General features: G+C 47.5%; 1 non-coding gene and 1 pseudogene across 1 annotated transcript; one reads left to right on the forward strand and one right to left on the reverse strand.

Moving 5' to 3' along the window:
• Positions 1–379: 379 nt before the first annotated feature.
• Positions 380–724, forward strand: LOC128586143 (60S ribosomal protein L22-like; annotated as a pseudogene).
• A 5,442-nt stretch (positions 725–6,166) lies between these two features.
• Positions 6,167–6,240, reverse strand: TRNAN-GUU (transfer RNA asparagine (anticodon GUU)). Its single transcript has one exon. It is a non-coding gene; the product is annotated as a tRNA-Asn (tRNA).
• Between the last annotated feature and the right edge of the window lie 16,591 nt (positions 6,241–22,831).

Below are 22,831 nucleotides of genomic sequence, written 5' to 3' on the forward strand. Positions count from 1 at the left end.
ATGTACCTTTCTCAACGATTTATAGAACAACGAGAGAAAATCAGCAAGAATGTAGACCCTAACAGCACGACCAAGCAGCAGGACCGAATGGACAATTTCAGAACACACTTTGTCATGGGCTGAATTCTGTATCACCTCACTGCCAAATTCATGTGTTGAAATCCTAAAGTTTATTTGCCACTAGTGATACGCTAATTAAAACTACAACGACATATCTCTAACACACCTATTAAAATAAAAGCATGAAAACATCAAGTGCCAGAAAGGATTCAGAGAAAGCTGGATCACTCGTACATTGCTGATAGGAATGTAGAATGTTACGGCCACTCTGGCACATATTTTTACGGCTTTTATTTTAAAAACAAAACTTGTGGCCACCATGGTCCCTGTGAGAAACCTTGCGGCAAAGGTGGGTGAAAAAAAAGAAGCAAGTTCTGACATTCATTCTACATTGCACCCACCCTGCAGAAGATGGAATCATGGATGCTGCTAATTTTGAGTAGTGTTTGCAAGAGAGAATCCAAGTGAATGGAAAATCTGGGAATCCGGGGGAAGGGCTCTTCTGAGGTGCCTTTTTCTTTTAAGGTGTTTGAAATATCTCACCCAAAACTATTCGAAGGAGAATAATCTATGTGCTTGGTTGCATGTAGTTGCTAACAGCAAAGAGATTCGTGAATTACATTACTTCCACGTTAACCAGGACGAAGAGGAAGATGAAGATTAAAATGCATTTATCTGGAATCTTTTGTATAAGTTCTTGAATAAATCTTGGAAACCAAAATGGTGGTTTATCTTTGTATCTCTGCAGTATGGATGGAACAGAGAATTGAAATTGCAAATCTTATAAAAGGGCTTCACTTGGGCTGCCACTTACTTATTTGTAACTTGACATTTTTTTCTGCTTGAAAATTTCAGTTCTCGTGTAGTAAGTACACCAAAATGGAAGAAGGGAACTGCTGACCGCTGAGCAGGTAGTGACCGGTGTAGCATCATGAACTTCAGCGAGTCAATGTTTCATTGTAAAAAGTGTGATGGTCATTTGTGTCTGGTGCTTCCTCAAAGAAAGATTCAGGAATGTAAGTGGGCTCCTCTCCTTCATTAAAAGCACAAGAGGTAACTTCTTCTTAAGATTCTCTTGTGGGAAAAATGGCAACGTGAATAAAATGCAGCTTTCTAACCATTCATCTACCACACCACCTGAGAATTGCATTCCTGGCATTTTAACACAGAGAAATAAAACTTACATTCATACAAAACCCCACACACTAAAGTTTATAGCAGCTTTATTCTGAACGTCTGGAAATGGGGAAAAATGTAGATGACTTTGGCAGGGCGATTGTGGCATAAGCACACTGTGGTAAGCAAACTGTGGTATATCCATAGCATCAAATACTACTCAACCATAAGAAGAAAAAGAACAGATGTTGATACACACAGAAACCTGGATGAATCCACAGACTATTACGATGCATGAAAAAAGGTAATCGCAAAGGTTACACATATGATTCTGTTTACATAACATTCTTGAAATACATAAATTATAAGAATGTGGAATAGATTAGTAGTCAGCAGGGGTTACAGAGGGAAGAGGGAGGGGCACTGCCGAGAAGGGGGCATGGCTATAAAAGGCAACCTGATGGATCCTTGTGGTGATGAAAATGTTCTGTATCTTGCTTGTATCAGTGTCAATACCCTGGTACTACAGTATTTGCAGTATTTGCAAATATTACAATTTTGGAAATGTTACCAAGATGGTTACCATTGGAAGAAACTGGACAAAGGGCACAAGGAAAACCTGTATGCTTTCTCAAAATTGTATGTGAACTATTTCAAAATAAGAAGTTTACTTTAAAGAAACTTAAGTATATTTCCTCCTAGTTTGATCTTGCCTTTGCTTAAAAAACATAAAGGTGGGTGGCGCCCGTAGCTCAGTGGGTAGGGTGCCTGCCACGTAAACTGAGGCTGGTGGATTTGAACGCAGCCTGGGCCAGCTAAAACAACAATGACGACTGCAACAACAAAAAGATAGCCAGACGTTGTGGCAGTCACCTGTAGTCCCAGCTATTTGGGAGGCTGAGGTAAGAGAATCACTTAAGCCCAAGAGTTTGAGGTTGCTGTGAGCTGTGATGCCATAGCACTCTACCGAGGGTGACATAGTGAGACTCTGTCTCAAACAAACGGACAAACAAAAGAAAACCATAAAGGCAAGAATATTTTCCCAACACCCTTCCTTCCTTCCTTCCTTCCTTCCTTCCTTCCTTCCTTCCTTCCTTCCTTCCTTCCTTCCTTCCTTCCTTCCTTATTTTTGAGACAAAGTCTCACTGTGTTGCCCAAACTAGAGTGCCATGGTCTCCGCCTAGCTCACAGCGACCTCAAACTCCTGGGTCAGTCTCCCCAGTAGCTGTGACTACAGGTGCTCACCACCACGCCAGGCTAATCTCAAACTCCTGAGCTCAAGTAATCCTCCCTCCTCAGCTTCCCAGAATGCTAGGATTACAAGCATAAGCTACTGGGCCCGGCCTCCCACCACTTTTCTTTTTGTTGCAGACAGTTTCAGCGAAAACGGTTTGTACAGCTTTTCCTAAAAGAAACCTTTAAAACTTGTGCTGATCCTTAGTGTTGTTCAAAAACTCTCCAGGGTTTTCTTCCCACTTTCCTCCCCGAACATCTTTCAAAAGCATAGAGACTGGCTCAGTGCCCGTAGCTCAGTGTTTAGGGTGCCAGCCACATATACCAGGACTGGTGGGTTCGAACCCAGCCAGGCCCTGCTAAACAACAATGGCAACTACAACAAAAAAAAATAGCCGGGCGTTGTGGCAGGCGCCTGTAGTCCCAGCTACTTGGGAGGCTGAGACAAGAGAATCAATTGCCTATGCCCAAGAGTCTGAGTTGCTGTGAGCTGTGACGCTGCAGCACTCTACTGAGGGCGACATAATGAGACTCTGTCTCAAAAAAAAGAAAAGAAAGAAAAAAAGCATAGAGACTAAACTGGCATATAATACTGAGTTCTCTGTTGAGGTTCTCCAGAGAAAGAAAATCAACAGGATATGTACCTACAGGAAGAGATTTACTGTGAGGAATCGGCTCCCCTGATTATGGAAGCTGTTCAGTCCAAGATCTATACTCAGTAAAACCCAGAAGAGCTGAGTATAGTTCCAAACTGAGTCTAAGTCCCATGGCAGAAGACCTATGTCCCAGCTCAAAGACAGTCAAACAGGAAGAAAGACTTTCTTAGCCTTTTAGTCCATTCAGGCCTTCAATGGATTGGGTGAGGCCCACCCAGCAATCTGGTTTACTCAGCCTACTGATTCAAAAATTTCAATTTCATCCAGAAACACCCTTAGAGACACACCCAGATACAATGTTTAACCAAATATCTGGGCACTCTATGACCCAGTCAAGCTGACACAAAAATTAACCTCCACAGATACTCTCGATAAATATGACTAATCAACTTAGCATAATGTCTTACCTGCTCATCTTATGACAATTAATATATTCCAGTTTCTTCACTGCAGCCCAGCAAATGAATTTATTCAGGAATAAACAGGGGGTTGCAATTGGGATATGCACACTGTGGCGAATCAGAGGCCTATCCTGGGAGGCTGAGACAAGGGGAAACTTTCAGAGGCAAAATGAGGAAGGTTACATAAGTTGTTTTGAAACAATCATCCTTGGTCACAAGGGATGAGAACGAAGGTGGCATCAGTTCAAGGTTCAATAGACAGGCCCTGGGCAGATGTCCTTGAAGAGTATTCTTTGTGCAAGGCCTCTGTGGCCTTTTTGCAAGGTTGTGCTTTTCAGAGAGTCCCTCTAACAGTTCATATAGGCATGCATGTGTGAGAACTCCTCATTCAGGGCTCTCTGACTCAATTTTGTTAGGGTTTGGCATAAGCGACTCCATTTTGATTCTGACAACTTTTATGGGCCATTGCTTTCCACCATTCTAACTAAGGGCTGAACTTGTTTAAATTCCTGGAAATTATTAGGTCTTGATTTGTACAGGTAGCAGCAGTCCTCACAGTACTGATTCAATTGCCTATTTGAAATGATACAAGTGTCTTTCCTCTCCTCTCTGCGGTGTGACTTTAAAAATCCATAAAGGACATTTATTTGAATTTTTCCAGATGTTTGGAAACTCAAATATACCAATCAAAGTAAGCTGCTCCTTTCACACAAGAAATTCAATTTACTTCTTATGTTAAGATCCCTTTTAGGTACAGCCATTTATCAAACCCAGAGTTCCAATGGCACACAACAGTGTTGGGGAACCACTGTGTACAAAGAACATCCTTAGCATAGATACACAACATTTGCACATACAACTATTAGGCCCATAGAATTTTACCCAAACATCATAAAGACGAGATATGAACAACTTATTGCTGCAACCTAAAATATCAGGAAATACCACATCCTCGGCATAATCAATAGATGACAAAAAGGACTCACAGATGAGATTAGTTTTCATGTGGCAACAGTCAGGGAGCAAATCCTTACCAACCGTCACACAACAGACATTGTCCCCTGTAGTTCACCTCGTAACATCAGAACCAGAAGGCCACACCGATGTCACTGATGGGTAGAAGCAATGATGCAAAACTAAGGGAGAAATGTTGGGGGTGGGGGGCTTGTCCAACCATCATACTTAGTATGTGAAGGCCAAAGAACTCAACTGCAGCTCATGAGATCCAACGGAGGAATCAGGGAACCTTAGCCAGTAGGCATAAGGCTGTACCAGATGCCCATCAAGTGTAGGATTCTATTGGCTCCAATGGTGTGTTTCAGGTGGGCTAAGTTTCATGAACAAAGCCCTTGCCAAAAACTGTGTAGGAATACCACAGAGATGACTGCCTGCATGCTAATTTATCATGGTAGAGGAGAGAGGACTGGAATTGGATTTTTTTTTTTTTTGAGACAGAGTTTCACTTTGTCACCCTCGGTTTGGTGCTGTGGCTTCACAGCTCACGGCAACCTCCAGCTCTTGGGCTTAGGGGATTCTCTTGCCTCAGCCTCCCAAGTAGCTGAGACTACAGGTGCCCGCCACAACGCCCAGCTATTTTTTGTTGCAGTTTGGCCAGAGCCAGGTTTGAACCCACCACCCTCGGTATATGAGGCTGGCACCCTACTCACTGAGCCACAGGTGCTGCCCGGCATTGGATTATTTTCGTCACATAAAAGCAAAACCAGAATTGATTACAAAAAAAAAGAGGAAATGGAAAAGGGAAAAATGTCTGAGACCATTGTGATTTTTCTCCGCTCAGATAAGCAACTTGGCAGAGGGCTATCAAAGAGTTCTCTCTGGTCCAACTCATCTCCAGCTGAGCTGGTCCCCACAGTCAACTATTACAGAGTGTAGCAGATTTTAAAATATCTTAGAAGCGTAGACGTCCAGTGTACGGAATGGAACACCTGGGTGTAATGTCCACCGTGTCCTCCTGTTGTACTTCTCCCAGGTTAAGGCAGGGTGCACCACTTCCTTGAGTAGAATATCACAGATGGACATATAGGAAGTTTGTCACGCTGGCAAGTAAGTGAAAGGGACATTGACAGAGTTGGGAAATAAATGGCAATTTGATTTGTTACCCCTCCTGTGGAAGGTACATTTGCAGAATTTACTAAAATTAGAAGGCCTATATAAATACTGTAGTGTAGCAATTGCACATCCAGTTAGTTGGCTACACTACAGAAATAGCTGCAGGAGGGACCAAAGGTTTGTGTACAAGAATGATGATGGTTGCATCATCTGTAATCCTAAAAGCATGTAAGGAACCGCACTTCAAAAACATTTTGAAAAGGATTGAATAAATTATGTACACATTGAGAAAGAAATGTTTTTTGTTTTTTCTCCCGAAAATACTAGGATAATTACTATGATGAATGATCCGACTGGTCATACATTGTTGAGAGGTCAATCACCGGATGTAGACACATCCTGGGGCTTGGCCTCCTTTGACAAATGAACAAAAATTGAGGGACATCAAAGTCGCTTTACCTGGCCCAGCCTATATATAAAGGTCAGAATGAATTTTACGCAATTTCCGAGTTTGTGAGCCTGTCGCCCCAGCAGGTAGAGCCTGTGAGAATGGGGTCCTGAGGATGGGGTGGCACCTGAGAGGTGTCAGTTATAAATTTAGCGCGTAGGAGATCGAAACGCCACAGCTCGCGTCCCTGAGAGGGCTCGAACCACCAACCTTTCGGTTAACAGCCGAACGCGCTAACCGATTGCGCCACAGAGACGGGCTCGGGCGGCTGTGCGGGGCTTCCTAGCACGTGAGCCGGGCCCTAGGCTCTCCCCACTCGGGGTCCGCCTCTCAGGACCACTGAGCGGGTTCCCGAGCCTTGGCAAACCGGAGAGACGAGAGCGAGGAATGGCGATGATTCTGGCGTTTGGAACCCCGCACGCTGGTGGACTTTGAAGCCAGAAGGGCAGCCGAGCGGCCTTCGTCCCGCCTCGCCCCTCGCCCGCTTCCAAAGCCCTGGTTAGCGCCCGGCTCCGCGACCCGGTCCGAGCCGCGCGGAGCCGGAGGGCAGCGGAGCGTCCTGCGGGCTCCGGCGGCGGCTCCCGCCGCTCCCTGCGCCGCCGGGCCCGGGCCCTCCGCACCCGGTCGCTTTCGCTGCCTTCTTCGGACCCTGGGTCCAGCACGGGCGCTCCAGGTGGGCAGAGATCGCGGTGGCGGTCGCTCTTGGGTCCCCTCGCCGAGAGCAGGGTCTGGCTCTCAAGCGGGGTGGTGCCCCGTTAGGGCTTGTTGAATTAAACCGTCGTCGTCTTCAGCTGTCAGGTGGCTGAAGAATCCTGAGAATGGACGCCGGGAAAGTTTTTCAAAGGGCAAGTTCTTCTGAAGAGGGTGTTACTCGGGTTGATTTCTCAGCGTCCCGCGCCCCACGGGAAAGGCCTCCGGGGCCACCTCCAAGGCCGTGCGTGGGGCGGGCGGCTGGGGCCCAGGTAAAGGGGCGAGTCCCAAAGGGGACCGGGAAGGGGAGGGAAAGAGGACGCGAGGCGTTGACCCCGGAGAGCAGACCTCCCAGGAGCCTGGTGCAGTGGAAAGGACCGGATCCTCCAGACCGGAGGAGAGTCTTGTTTGTTTAAATGCAGCTGAATGGGGAAGAGAGAAGGGAAAAACAGAGAGACCAAAAAAGAGAGGGAAAGCCAGGACCCGTAGCGTTTTCACAGAGGGAAACCATTACTACCACGGAAAGGTTCGGGTGCCGGCCGGCTCCTCTGTGGGTCACCGTGATCGTATAGTGGTTAGTACTCTTGTGTTGTGGCCGCAGCAACCTCGGTTCGAATCCGCGTCACGGCAGCGTCAGGGTGTGGCACGGCTTTTCCTTTAGCCTCGAACTTCCCAGGAGATGGAATGAGCTGTTCACCGCCGACCAGAGATCATCGGAACTTACACTCTGGAGGACCTCTCTGAGGTCAGGAGAATGGGAAGAAGCCCTGCCGCGCACAGCCGGCCCTGTCACCTCGGAAGGCCATGCCCCTCTCCAAGCAGATGCAGCACCCAAAAGGTGAGGCGCTGTCTCCCAGTCAGCCCTGTGGGAACCTGCCACTATTGAAATGGTGTGGCTGCACCTGTTTTTCTGCTTCAGAGTTTTCACCCAGCCCTGGGGCCTTTTTAGACCAAATCAGAAATGAATGAGAGTCCAACTGGCTGTTTTCAAAGATCTAACAAACACAATGAAACCTAAACTTGATGACATTCTCCAACCCCCAATAATTACTAATGTTGTTTTGCTAACAATAAATGAATCCAGAATAATCCACATAGACTAAAGTGCTCAAATCTTAAGTGCATGACCCGATGAATTTTGACAAAGTAACCACCTAGATCACAGGGTTATGAAAATTTTCCCTGGGCCCAGAACTTCCTTGGAACCCCTTTCCAGTCAGTCCCCACCCAATCCCCACATAGGTCATCTCCATTCTGATTTCTATGTCCATAGATAAGTTTGACTTGTTCCTAAAATTCACATAAGTGAATATCAACATACTCATTATCAACATATCAATATCAATACATTCAATATCAATATATTAATTTTGTCTATTTTTTAAAAATATAATGTAGTATTTTTGAGCTGGGTCCATTTGCTGTGTCCATTTTTAGGTGTTATTGATGAGTGTTATTCCACGTGTGAATACACTACAGTTAATGGATGACAGGGCTGGGCTATTTTTAGTTTGGGATATTGTAAATCAGGTAATAGCCGAGAATGAGCCTTTTTGTGGACTTTGTGCATTCATTTCTTTTCTTTTAACTTTTTTCCCTTTCTTTTTTTTCTTGAGACAGAGTCTCAATATGTCGCCCTTGGTAGAGTGCCGTAGAGTCACAGCTCAACTCCAACTCTTGGGCTTAAGTGATTCTCTTGCCTCAGCCTCCCAAGTAGCTGGGACTGCAGGGAATGGCTGGCACCACAACGCCCGGATATTTTCTTGTTGGAGCTGTCGTTGTTTAGCTGGCCGGGCAGAGCTTGAACACGCCAGCCTCGGTGCATGTGGCTGGTGCTGTATGTAACCACTGTGCTACGGGAGTGGGGTAGGGGGCGAGCCCGTGCATTCATTTCTTTGGAGTACAAACCTGGTTGTGGAATCTCTGGGTCACACAGCAAGTATGTTTTTAATGTTATTAGAGACTAGGAAATACCTTTCCAGAATGACTGCAATGTTTTACTCCCCCACCAATAAGAAGATATGCAGTTGCTCTGCATTCTTATAAGCACCTGGCATTCTCTGTCTTTTCAGCTTTGCCCATGCTGATGGGCATGTAGTGGTATACCCGGGTATTTTAGATTTCCATTCCCCCAGTGAGGCTGAGAGGCCTTTCTTATGCTTTATGGGCATGAAGAAACCTTTTTGTGTATGAAGGAACACTGCTCAAGTGTTTGTTCACTCCTTTTTGTTTTGTTCTGTTTTTTGTTTTTTTTGAGACAGAGTCTCAGTATGTCGCCCTCGGTAGAGTGTCATGGTGTCACAGCTCACAGCAACCTCACATTCTTGGGTTTAATCGATTCTCTTGCCTCACATTCTTGGGCTTAAGCGATTCTCTTGCCTCAGCCTCCCAAAGTAGCTGTGAGCACAACGTGCGCCCGCCACAATGCCCAGCTATTTTTGTTGTTGTTGCAGTTTGTCATTGTTGTTTAGCAGACCCAGGCCGGGTTCAAAACCACCAGCCCCAGTGTATGTGGCTGACGCCCTAACCACTGAGCTACAAGGCGCTGAACTCCACTTCTAATTGCTGCGATTCGGTTTTTCCTTACACTTTTATATTCGACTAGATTTAGATTTACGGAAAAGTGGAGAAGATAGTATGGAGACTGAAGTAAAGCAGATGGAATGGATTTTGATTGCACCAACTCACACTTGAAGTTGTTTTAGCTGCCCCTCCCAACTGTATATTTTTCAAAGATATCCCCTTATTTAAATATGCAGACAAACAAAATGCGAGATAAAAGAGCATACTATACTAAACTCCTCAGACTGTGTGTTTCTAGAAAAGGACAAGGGAACGAGAGCATGATAAACAGAAAAAATGAAAGCAAGGGACGTGCTCAGCACTGCCATCACAGTGTGTCCTGAGCTAAGGCTCATGATTGTCTCCATCCTATGCACCTGAGAACTAAGAAAATATTAATCAGGGCCATGGTATTTCAAAGATGGTATAGGAAAGCAAATTTACTGAAGTAAACGAGTCTAGTGAAGAAAGGCAGGAAGAGGTTTTAAAAAACAACAACAAAGGCCAGCATGGTGGCTGGGGCCTGTGATCCTGCCCAGGAGCTCCCAAAGGGCCACACCTCCACAGGAGCCAAATTAGCAGAAGAGTCCTTTATTTAAAAGCCCACTGGTGACTGCCTCACACCCAACACAGGGGTTTGGAGAGCAGCCTGGACTGTTTAAGGGGTCAGGATTTTTGCCGAGGTGCACCCAAGTTGGTAAGTAAGCAATGTACAGAAGCAGAACTTTGCGGTTAGTTAGTCATACATCTTTGTTCCAGTACTTTCCCCACCTGGTATTATTTGAAGGTCAGTCTGGGGACAGTTGGTACTTCCTGGTTTATTTCCCAGGGAGTGAGTTAGTTAAGCAAGCAATCAATTAATTAATACTTTCCCATCTATCTTGGGAGTGAACCAGACTTACTCCATTTTGTTGAGGGCTTGTAGCCCAGAAATTTGCCAGGAGTTAACTGGTATTTTTCCACCTTAGTCCAGGTCTAACACTCTGGGAAGCCTCGGTGGTTGAATTACTTGAGCTCAGGAGTTCCAGATCACCCTGAGCAAGAGTGAGACCCTGTCTCTACTCAAAAAAATAGAAAAACTAGCTGGGCTTGGTGGTGCATGCCTGTAGCCCCAGCTGCTCGGGAAAGCTAAGGCAAGAGGATTGCTCAAGCTCCAGAGTTTCAGGCTGCTGTGGGCTATGATGATGCCATGGCACGCTACCCAGGCCAAGAGAGTGAGACTCTCTGGGGAGCGGGGGGAAGAATTTAAAAACCAAAAGACAGAAACCACACGATGAAGTGGTGGAAGTCAGACTATGCCAGTAATCCCTAACATAATGCTAATAGCTGCTAGTTATAATGCATCTAGATCTCTCTATGACAGTTTATTAGACACAAAAGGGTTAAATATTAAGAGCAGAACAAATATATGTCAGGCATATTATAAAAAAAGAATGAGAGTGAAAACACGACTATCGAACAAAGCTATCGAACGAAGGCAAGTGGCAAAAGAAAAAAAACACTTTCCATTAGGTAGAGGAGTAAATCCTAGCCTCTACCCAGAATCAAATTGTTTTTCCCTTGGGCGGCCCCTGTGGCTCAAGGAGTAGGGCGCCGGTCCCATATGCCAGAGATGGCTGGTTCAAACCCAGCCCCGGCCAAAAACCACAAAAAAAAAAAAAAATTGTTTTTCCCTGAACTGGTCTCTTTGAGTGTCCACACAAGGGTGCAGTAATGGAAAGAAATCTAGGGATGAAACGTTCATATATGGGCTCTTGGATGGCATAAGAATTTAAAAGCAAGGCTGAATTTAAAAGTTTCTCCAGGAACTAGAAAAGGAACATAGGAGGAGAGAAGCCCAATTCTCACCCAGAGCTTCTGGATTAACCCAAGCACATTCATTTCCAAGAGTCCTTTTCCCCAGTGCTCCTCTCTGGGTCCTGAAGGCCTGTTTGGGAAAAGAACTAGTGTGTGTCTCCAGGTTGGGAGGAGAGGGCTTGACAGGTACCAAGCAATGAGAAGGCAAAGAGAAGAAATGAACTTTCCAGTGGTGGTTGTTGTTAGTCACCTTTTCCAAAGAGAACACAGCGAAAATCTTAAAGTTGCTTTCCCCAAGTCCTTCTCAGAACTCTTTGCGTTGATACATAGGTCAGGGTCTTCTGAGGGAGCCTTGGTGGCTCAGTAGTAGAATTCTAGCTCCTACAGCATAAACATGGGCTTGATTCCTGTCCTGTGCAGGAGTTAATCTTTCTTGTATGGGATGCTTTTATGCTCACTTACGCTGCCTATTTCTCAGGCCATTTTCCGGTTCTGACTTTCAGAAACACCCTCGCACTGTGGCTCAGCGGGTAGGGTGCCGGCCCCCATATGCCGAGGGTGGCGGGTTCAAACCCAGCCCTGGCCAAACTGCAACAAAAAAATAGCCGGGCGTTGTGGCGGGCGCCTGTAGTCCCTGCTGCTTGGGAGGCTGAGTCAAGAGAATCGCCTAAGCCCAAGGATTTGGAGGTTGCTGTGAGCTGTGTGATGCCATGGCACTCTACCGAGGGCGATAAGGTGAGACTCTGTCTCTACAAAAAAAAAAAAAAAGAAACACCCTTGCACTAAAAAGGAGGAAAAGGGAAGCACCGCATACCCTTTACCCTTTCAGGTTATTTCCAAAGCAGAAGACATTAGGGAAATTCTCTTTGCAGAGATCGTATCTTTGACGCACCAAGTGTCTGAGTGGTCTCTGCAGTTTTGCACATTTCATCCCCAAATCCCAAGAGTCATGTGCTCACTGATGCACTTCTGGGATCTTGCACAGACCATTGGACCAAGTCTCACTAGGGTGTGGGAATCAAGAAATGAATCGCCCTTGATTAGGTCCCATTTATTTTTATTGTTCCTGCAATTGGCAATGACACAATCAACGAAGCAAACAGACAACCTTGAGAACAGGAGAAGATATTTGCATGTTATGAATCTGACAAAGGGCTAATGTCCAGAATCCACAAAGAACTTAAGCAAATCAACAAGAGAAGAGCAAATAACCCCATTAATCACTGGGCAAGAGACATGAACAGAATCGTTTCCCGAGAAGACAAATGGCCAACAAGCACATGAAAAAACGATCATCCCTAATCATCAGAGAAATGCAAAGCAAAACCAGTTTGAGGTATCACCTAACCCCAGTGAAAATAGCCCACATCACAGGGTCCCAAAGCTGCAGATGCTGGCATGGGTGCAGAGAAAAGGGGAACACTTATGAACTGTTGGTGCGATTGCAATCTAGTACAGCCTTTTTTGGAAAGAAGTATGGAGAATCTTCAAGAGCTAAAATTACACCTTCCATTTGATCCCGCAATCCCATTACTAGGTATCTACTCACAAGAGAAAAAAAAGTCATTTTGTTATGAGGACATTTGCAACTAGTTGAATGTTTATAGCAGCTCAATTCACAATACCCAAGATATGGAAACAACTCAACCCATCAACCCATGAATGGATTAATAAACTGTGGCATATGAATTACCATGGCATACTATTCAGCTATTAAAAATGGTGGAGACTTTGCATTTTTTAATATTTACCTGGATGGATTTGGAGAGCATTCTCCTAAGTCAAGTATCTCAAGAATGGAAAAGCAAGCATTCCATATACTCAATATTAAGTTGAAACTAGTAGATGAACAACTACAGGCCCACGTGAGAGAAAAACACAAATTCAAAAACTGGGGATTGGGGGAGGGGTTCCTGGAAGCTCCCACCTAATGGGTACAATGTAGGAGTATATGGCACACTACCTTGGTGAAAGACTCAACTACAACTTGGACTTTTCCTTACAAACCCAAACAATGTAACCTAATCATATGCACCCTCATATTAACCTGAAATGAAAAAAAAAAAAAATAACAAAACAAAATGCCTGAAAAGAGAGAACCTTTGGGGTCTACCAGATGTGCCTTCTTGGGGGCAGTGTCAGGAGCCCAGAGTAAGGCGGGGGGACTCTGTGGAAGGTAGGAGAGCTTCTGGGAGAGAGGTTTCAAACCTTTTTGTCCAGGAAGACCCCAGTCTTTGGTGGTCTTGTTCAAATTAAGGATGGAACCCAACCCAAGGTGAAGAGCAGCACATCCCTAAAAATCATTTCTGTTACCCTTGTTTGTTTTACTCTCCACCCAGAAAAATCTTCCCTTTAGGAAATCACTTTTCACACTTAGATTAAGCTGCATGAGGAGGAGGTCATCACAGTCTTTAGCTCTGGAGGTTTGGAAGAGGACACTCTAGAAAAGGAAAGCCCAGGAATCATCTGATTTGTCCACACCTGTCTTCATCAACAAACTTTTTCCTCAGCAAAGTTTATATGGGTCTCGGGTGTCACATGGCAGCTGCAGTACATGGGTGGATTGAGTGAGTGCCATTGTTAATTTTCTTTCCTGAAGGGATAAAAACGCAATTGGCAAAAGCCAAACTGAAAATGCTTTTCTGTAACTTTTTCCCTCTCTCTGCCACCTGTGAACATCAACTTTCGCTTGCGCACGTGCGCGCGCGCGCACACACACACACACACACACACACCAGTTCAAGATATCCTTGACAGGGCATGGTGGATCACATCTATAATTCTAGCACTTTGGGAGGCCAGGTGGGAGGTTCATCCTGGGCAATAGCTGGGAAACTAGTTTAGGCTAACATCCCTGAGGGCCAGAAGATAAAAATCCAGGCTCATCAGACTTACCCTACCCCAGCCCCAAGCTGCAAACGGCTCAGGGTTGTAGAAGCCTGAGGGGTTAAACGAGATGTTAAGCAACTCAGACTGCCGAGGCTAGAGTGCCATGGTATCATCATAGCTCACAGCAACCTCAAACTCTTGGGCTTGAGCAATCCTCTTGCCTCAGCCTCCCCCAGTAGCTGGGACTGCAGGTGCCCGCCATCCCACCTCGGTAGTTGTTTTTTTTTGTTTGTTTGTTTTTCACCCTAGTTTTAGTAGAGGTGGTCTTGAGCTTGCTCAGGCTGAAAGACTGGGACAAGACCCCCACTCTGTCCTGGGCTACTGCGACCCCCAATCAACCGCAAGAGACGACACTTGATGCAATCAGCAAGAGGATTTTAATTCCAGCATGCTGGGGCTTAGCTCGTGACTCTCTCAGGAGCAGAGGAGTTAAGCCCCGAACAGCAGATTTTACAAGCTTCTAAAGGCAAAAACCACAAAGTAGGCAGGGGTAGCAGACATAGCAGGGGCTTTAACCATAAAGTAGGAAGGGGGAGCAGACATAGCAGGGGCTTTCTAGATAAGAAGAACTCTGGTTCATTACTCAACTGTCTTAAGACAAGATTAACAGTTAAACATTTGCTTAACAGTTAAACATTTGCTTAGCCCTTTTATCTGCTTCAGCTCGGGGCTATCTCCTAGAACAGTTACAAAAGGTCACATTCTCATGGTAGGGGGTGAGAGGTGGTCACCTTCTTATGGTAGGGGGTGAGAGGTGGTCACATTCTTATGGTAGGGGGCGAGAGGTGGTCACATTCTCATGGTAGTACTTTCTTTCATTCCCCCATTTGTTTTTTTGGGAAGTTCTAATCATGGAACTTCTGGCTCTATGTATTCATTCTCATGGCTATCGTCCCGGCGGAGAGACTGGTAATGCTGTCTGACCATTAACACTTGTACAGCACTCACTCTCGCCCGGACGAAGGTGACTATACGGTTGAAAATGTAGGGCCCAAAGGTAAGAATTAGAAGCAGTATAATAAGGGGGCCTATTAAACTGGAAACGAGAGTGGTGAACCAAGGGGATCGGCTGTACCAACTTTCAAACCACCCTTGATGGGCCTCCCGGTCTTGTTGCCTTTTTTCTAGTCTCTCCTTGAGTTTAGACATGGAGTCTTTTACCATACCAGAGTGATCTACATAGAAACAGCATTCTTCTCTTAGTGCAGCGCATAACCCTCCATCTTTTAGGAACAGGAGATCGAGTCCCCATCTATTCTGCAATACTACTTCAGATAAGGATGTTAGTGACTCTTCTAGTTTTGTGATTGATTGTTCTATGGCTTTTAGGTCCTCATCTACGGCTGCTCGCAGTTCTTCGAGATACTGTGGGGTCTGGACAAGTGCAGCCGTTCCTGTTCCTACTCCGGCCGCCACCCCTATACCCATCAGGACAGCTAGGGTAATAGAGACTGGTTCCCTCTTCTGTCTACGGGGTCTGAGATCGAATTCTGCCTCGAAGGAACTCGCCTCGTGGTAGATAACACTAGGTATTAACTGTACGAGGATACAGTAGTCTGCAGTGGAGTTAAACACTGATGAGGAAATGCACGGGGTTAGCCCGGTGCTGCAAGCCCACCATCCTCCTTTAGGGGGCACTAGATAATAATTGGTAGTGGTTGACCGGCTTTTTATGGTCTGATTACACAGATGCTGGCGATTTTCGGGGATCGTGCCTAGGCAAATGCCTTGCCCAGAGACTGCTGTAAGGGTGATCTTGGATCCCCAGTCACAGGAATTATGGGAGGTGGTATTTTGGAAGATACCTGAGAAGGCGATCCCTTCATAATAGGGCGGGCCTGAGGCTAGGCACAACCAGCAAGATTCAGTAAGATTAGGGTTGGAAGTATTGAGGACATTGAAAGCCCCCTGTATTAAGTTAAGAAGTCTCTGCCTGGTGCTTGGAGTCTCCGGGGATGTTACCTGGGGAGACAGTTTCGCAGGCGATGGGGCTGTGCTGGCCTCAGTTAATTGGGTGCTCCCTGGGGTCTGGGGCATATGGGGGGAAATAGGCGGCCTGGCTGGCGGCTGCTGTCCTGAGAGTACGATGTTGGGTCCTATCTGGACAGCGACGGGGGTCTCTATTTTTAATTTGATAAAGAAGGTAAATCCTTTATCCCACCCTGACATATAGAAACGCAATCCCCATGTTCTTCCTTTTATCCAATCTCGGGCTTGTTTCCCCCTCTCCGTGAAGGAAATATTTAAGGGGTTTGACCCTGCCCCGGTACTGCTCCTCTTTACAGTTATTAAGTCCCAAGAGGAGATGGGGTGCCAGAAGGCCTGCCCAGTCGTCTCACATCCCCATTGTTTACAATAGAAATTTTCTACCCCCCCGCATCTGTTGGCTTGGCTTCTCGTTCTCCCGTCCCGGGGACAGATATAGAACTCCGTTTGTCGCATCCGGCGCTGGGTGGGCGAGTTGCCACAGCCAGGGGCGTCTGCAACTTACTGGCCTTGGGATGTGGAGCCTTGGGTAAGCGAGCGCTTTGCTAAATGGTGATCAAGGCTCGATGGAACCTCCTTAAAGGTCTCATCGGAGATATCCCAATTATCTAGCCCTGCTATTAAGGCGCAAATATCTGGGGTGAGGGACGACCACCAGGTCCAAGGAGGGTCCTCTTTTGTGGTACTCCATACTACATCGCCAGTCTGAGAGAGAACCTGCCAGGTTAACCTCTGGGGGGCATGGGGGTTGGGACCGGAGCTACTTATCACCGGGAGTTGTATCAGCAGGAGCAGGGCTACTGCGGCGAATGCGGAGCTTGAGGGGGTTGTCCGTCTTTTCCACTTCCCACCTGGAGTCTGGCGGCGGTGCTGGTTTGACATGAGACGCGTGGATCCAGGCTGCGATGCCATCAACTTTTACTGCGGTCGGGGTTGTGAGCAGTACTAGGTACGGTCCTTTCCACCGTGGTTCAAGGTTGGCTGTCCGGTGGCGCCGGATGTACACCGAATCTCCAACCTGGAACTGGTGAGGTATTTGTAGATCCCCAGGCTTGTAGGCCTCGATCAGCCGGCTCCACACCTCCTTTTGCACAGTTTCAAGGGCTTTTAATCTGGTGTATAGAGATTGAGAGGAGTAAGATTCTGGGGAAGGGAGGTGCTGCATGGCAACGAGCGGGGGGTGAGCTCCATATAGGATTTCAAAGGGGGTCAGCTTGAGAGTTCTAGGGGTGTTGCGCACATGGAACAGGGCAAAGGGAAGGAGGACTGTCCAGTCAGTAATGCCAGTCTCTAAGGATAATTTAGTCATGGCCTCTTTTAGGGTTCTATTCATCCTCTCTACCTGCCCTGAGCTTTGGGGCCAATAAGCACAATGTAATTTCCACTCAAGCCCCAGGATTTTGGCTAAACCCTGATTAACCTGGGCAACAAAAGTGGGACCGTTGTCAGATCCGATTACCTTGGGTAGCCCAAATCTTGGAAAAATCTCTTCTAATATTATTTTGGCTACAACTTGAGCAGTCTCCCTTTTTGTAGGAAAAGCCTCGACCCATCCTGAGAAAGTATCTATGAACACCAGCAAGTACTTGTATCTGTACTTGGCCGGCTTAATCTCAGTGAAATCTGTTTCCCAGTAGCTTCCAGGGCAATCTCCTTGGAGTCGTTTTCCCTGAGGTAATGTGCTAGGCTGTGTGTTTACTAATTGGCAAGGTCTGCACTCTTTTGCAGCTGCGTCAACGAGCTTACTTAATTCCATAATATAGTATGGGGAGGACTGAACAATAGTTCTTAGATGCTTGGGGCCCAAATGGGTTAATTTATGAAGTTGTCTGAGAAAGGTGATTGCCTGCTCCTCAGGGAGGATGATTTTTCCTTCCGGGGTTTCTCGGATCCCCTCTGGGGATTCTAAGTGGAGGCCTAATCTGTCCATCCTCTCGAGATCCCGTTCCGAATATTTAAAGTGTTTGACAAGGGGAGGTGCTATTTCTTTAAGGCTAGGCCTTAAAGTGTTTTCATATAGCGGCAGGATGTTGAGCATTTGAGCTGCTTGCTTAGCTTCTCGGTCAGCTCTTTGGTTTCCCTCGGCAACTCTGGACCCCCCTTTCTGATGTCCAGGGCAGTGGATAATGGCCACTTTCTTAGGGAGGTGAACAGCCTCCAGTAGACTTAGGATTTCTTCCTTGTGTTTAATTTCTTTTCCTGCTGAAGTCAGCAGTCCTCACTGCCTGTATATGGCCCCATGAACATGGGCTGTAGCAAAAGCATACCTGCTATCGGTGTATATGTTAACCTTTTTCCCTTCTGCCAAACGTAAGGCCTGGGTCAAGGCGACCAGCTCGGCCTTCTGGGCCGACGTCCCTTCAGGCAGACTACTTGCCCAGATGGTCTGCTTATCGTCCACTACCGCCGCCCCAGCCACCCTTTTACCTTCTATTATGGAGCTGCTCCCATCAGTGAACCAGGTCAGTTGGGCATCCGGCAGGGGCTGATCACAGAGGTCCCTCCGAGTTCCAGTCTCCTCAGCCAGTACTTCTTGGCATGTGTGTAATACATCCTCCCGGACAGAGGTATCAGGTAGTAGGGTAGCCGGGTTGAGGATGACAGGCGGGCCAAACTGGACTCTGTCTCCATTTAATAGGAGACTCTGGTAATGTGTCATGTGGGCATTGGACAGCCACCGGTCAGGGGGCCGTCTGATGATGCTTTCTAAAGCATGGGGGGCAATGACTGTCAACTTCTGCCCCATAGTCAATTTGTCTGCATCTTTTACCAGTACCGCTAATGCCGCCACAGACCTCAGACAGGCTGGCCAACCACCAGCAATGGGGTGCAATTTCTTGGAGAGGTATGCTACCGGTCTTTTCCATGGCCCTAAAGGCTGCGTCAGCACCCCTCAGGCCACTCCTCTCTTCTCATCTACGTATAGGACAAAGGGCTTTGTTACATCTGGTAGAGCCAGGACCGGGGCTGATAATAATGCCTTTTTAATGTTGTCAAAGGCCCGCTGTTGGCTGGTACCCCACTCGAAGGGAGTGCCTTCCTTGGTCAAAGGGTAGAGGGGAGCTGCCAGAGTAGCAAACCCCAGTATCCATAAGCGGCAGAACCCCACAGTCCCTAAGAATTCTCACACCTGGTGGGGCGAGCGGGGAACTGGAATCTGAGTCACAGTATGCTTCCTGGCTTCTGTTAACCATCTCTGCCCTCCTCTTAGGGTGTAACCCAGGTACGTTACCTCTTTCTGGCAGATCTGGGCTTTCTTGGTGGAGGCTCGATATCCTAAGCGGGCTAGTTCTTCCAGCAACAGTTCTGTGCCCCGATGGCACTCTTCTTTTGTCGTTCCAGCTAGTAGTAAGTCATCTACATATTGTTGGAGCGTTACCTGAGGGTGGCTGGCACGAAAGTGAGCTACGTCTTGGTGGAGGGCTACATCAAAGATGGTTGGGGAGTTCTTGAACCCCTGTGGAAGTCGGGTTCATGTCAATTGCCCCGTCGTTCCAGAGTCCGGGTCTCTCCATTCAAACGCGAAGATGTTCTGGCTAGAGGAGTGTAGTCGGAGTCAGAAGAAGGCATCCTTCAAATCCAGGACGGTGTACCAGATATGGTCCAGAGGGAGAGAGCTTAACAGATTATAAGGGTTAGGCACGGTGGGGTGGATGTCTTGCGCCCGCTTGTTTACTTCTCTCAAGTCCTGCACAGGGTGATAGTCTCCTGTGCCGGGTTTCTTGACGGGTAATAAAGGGGTGTTCCATGGTGACTGGCATTTTACTAGTATGCCCAGCTGTAGGAGACGCTGAATGTGAGGCCTACTTCCTTCCCGAGCTTCCTTAGTCATAGGATACTGGTGCACTGCCACAGGAGTGGAAGTAGCTTTGAGTTCTATGACTATAGGCGGCCTTTCTGCGGCCAGTCCCATTCCAGCAGTTTCAGCCCATGCCCCGGGATATTTTTCTAGCCAGTCATGTATGAGACTAGTCCTCTTCTCCCGCTGCTTTTCAAAGAGTCTATGTTTATCCTCTAAACGCATGGTCAGGGCTGTTACTCTCTTATTCTGTGTTACCTCTGGGCCATCAGGAGTGAAAGCGATTTGGGCTTCCATTTTGGTGAGTAAATCTCTCCCAAGGAGGGGCGCAGGGCACTCAGGGATAATTAAGAACGAGTGGGTTACCCGTCCCACTCCCAGATCTACTGATCTTCGGGTAGTCCATGAGTACTGCTGATGCCCTGTGGCCCCTACAACCCAGGATTTTTTCTTGGAGACGGGTCCTGATGGTTCGAGTAGGACTGAGTGTTGAGCTTCGGTGTCTACTAGGAACTCAACTGGCTTCCCCTCCACCTTAAGTATTACCCTAGGCTCGGGGAGGGGTTCCGAGCCCCATCCCCGCTAATCTTCTTCTTCCTCTAAGGCCAGTACTTTCTTGGAGAGTTCTTTCTTCTTTTTTTTAGGACATTCCCTGGCCCAGTGCCCCTTTTCCTTACAGTAGGCACATTGATCTTTATCTAACGGGACGCAGTTGCCCAGGCTACCTGACTTCTTAGTTCTACCTTGGGTCTGTTCCTGGCTCTTCTCCCCTACTACCGCGGCCAAAATCCGTGTTAAGTTTTTGTCCTGTCTTCGGTCTCTCTTATTTTCCCTTTCCTCTCTCTCTTTCTCCTTTCTCTGCTCTTTTTCTTCCTCAGCTTCTCTTTTATGGTATACTTTCTCAGCTTCCTTAACTAAATCCTGCAAGGTATAGTCCTGCAATCCTTCAATCCTCTGCAGCTTTCTTTTAATGTCTACAGCTGACTGCCCTATGAAAGGCATAGCCACGGAAGCCCTCTGTCCTTCAGAGGCAGGGTCAAATGGGGTGTAGCGCCTAAAAGCTTCCATTAGACGCTCAAGAAACACTGAGGGGGGTTCCGTGGCCCCCTGTATTACTTCTCTTACCTTAGCCAAATTAGTGGGGCGTCTTGCCGCCCCACGGAGGCCAGCCACTAGAGCCTGGCGATAGACTGACAGTCGCTCCCTACCTTCTGCCATGTTGAAATCCCAGTCAGGTCTGGAGAGGGGAAAGGCAGCCTTGATGATGTTGGGGAGCTGGGTAGGACGCCCGTCCGCCCCAAGTACATTCTTCCTAGCTTCTAGTAAAATCCTCTCCCTCTCTTCAGTAGTGAAGAGAGTCTGTATGAGCTGCTGGCAGTCATCCCATGTGGGCTGATGAGAGAACATCAGGGACTCTACCAGCCCAGTCAGGCGTTGGGGGGTCTTCTGAAAAAGGGGGGTGATTAGTTTTCCACTTATACAAGTCTGCGGAAGAAAACGGCCAGTACTGGAGGGGCTGGAGAAGAGGTGGTCCCTCATCTGTTGCCACCAGCAGGGGGGCCATATGCCCTCAGAGGTAGGGCAACAGTAGTGTTGGGAGACATTCCTTCCCGGCAGTGACTCCTGGTACCTTGTGCGGGCCCCAGTGAAGGTTCCCCCAGGGGTGCAGAGGGGGCAATTGCCGGATCCGGCGATGCTGGTCCTCCCTGCCCCCCGACAGGAGCCAAGGTGGGAGGGTATGGGGGAGGAGGGGGAGGAGGTTCGAGGAGAAGATGATCAGTGTGGATTTCCGGGTAGATCTTCTTGGGGGGGTCCAAGCTGTCACCCCCTTTTCTGGAACCGGAAGATTGGACAGCGAGCACCCGAGGATTAGATGGGGGCCTGGATGTGGCAGTCCACGGCCGAACCCAGGGGGGCGGATTCTGCACCAGGTCCTGCCAGACTATGATGTAAGGTTGTTGATCCAGATGGGCTCCCGGTCCTCTCTGAAAAACAATCTCTTTAATAGCAAAAATAAGAGATAAGTCAAAGGTTCCTCCTGAGGGCCAGCCGACTTTAAAAGTAGGCCACTCCGAGGAGCGGACAGTCTGCCATGGACCTTTTTTAACCTCTACTGACAGATCACGACCTCTTCTCTTCACTTCAGTCCAATGATCTAGAGTTAAACTCAGAGGGGTTGTCACAGTCTGTCCCATCGTCAGTGGATATGTCAGAAACACAAATAACAGGAATAACAGAAATATTACAGATACAAGGACCCACCTACCACACTTGGTCCTTCACAAGCCTATAACAGAATCAGACGGGCGCGTTTCCCGTAATTTTTGATCGAACAACCGGACTCGATCAGCGCCCTTACAGCAGGAGACAACCAGGCGTCCCTGGTTCTCCTCAATTCCTGGGGCGTCCCCCAGGGTTTCAGCCTGTGGTCCTCCGGGCACGTCTACCGACCACTGTCCGGCCACTCTCACGAGGTGCCGAACGGCTGCGAAATCGAAAGCGCGCACACAAAGTCAAACAAAAGGACTGAAGATACAGACTAGACAGTTTTCGGGGTACCCCTTTCTTACCTCCAAGGTCGACTCTGCAGGTGAGGGGTGGTCGTTATCTCCCGGTCGAGCCCCCAAATGAAAGACTTGGGACAAGACCCCCACTCTGTCCTGGGCTACTGCGACCCCCAATCAACCGCAAGAGACGACACTTGATGCAATCAGGAAGAGGATTTTATTCCAGCATGCTGGAGCTTAGCTCGTGACTCTCTCAGGAGCAGAGGAGTTAAGCCCCGAACAGCAGATTTTACAAGCTTCTAAAGGCAAAAACCACAAAGTAGGCAGGGGTAGCAGACATAGCAGGGGCTTTAACCATAAAGTAGGAAGGGGGAGCAGACATAGCAGGGGCTTTCTAGATAAGAAGAACTCTGGTTCATTACTCAACTGTCTTAAGACAAGATTAACAGTTAAACATTTGCTTAACAGTTAAACATTTGCTTAGCCCTTTTATCTGCTTCAGCTCGGGGCTATCTCCTGGAACAGTTACAAAAGGTCACATTCTCATGGTAGGGGGTGAGAGGTGGTCACATTCTTATGGTAGGGGGTGAGAGGTGGTCACATTCTTATGGTAGGGG

Source organism: Nycticebus coucang, chromosome 5, assembly GCF_027406575.1.
Source record: "Nycticebus coucang isolate mNycCou1 chromosome 5, mNycCou1.pri, whole genome shotgun sequence".
Lineage (NCBI taxonomy): Eukaryota > Metazoa > Chordata > Mammalia > Primates > Lorisidae > Nycticebus > Nycticebus coucang.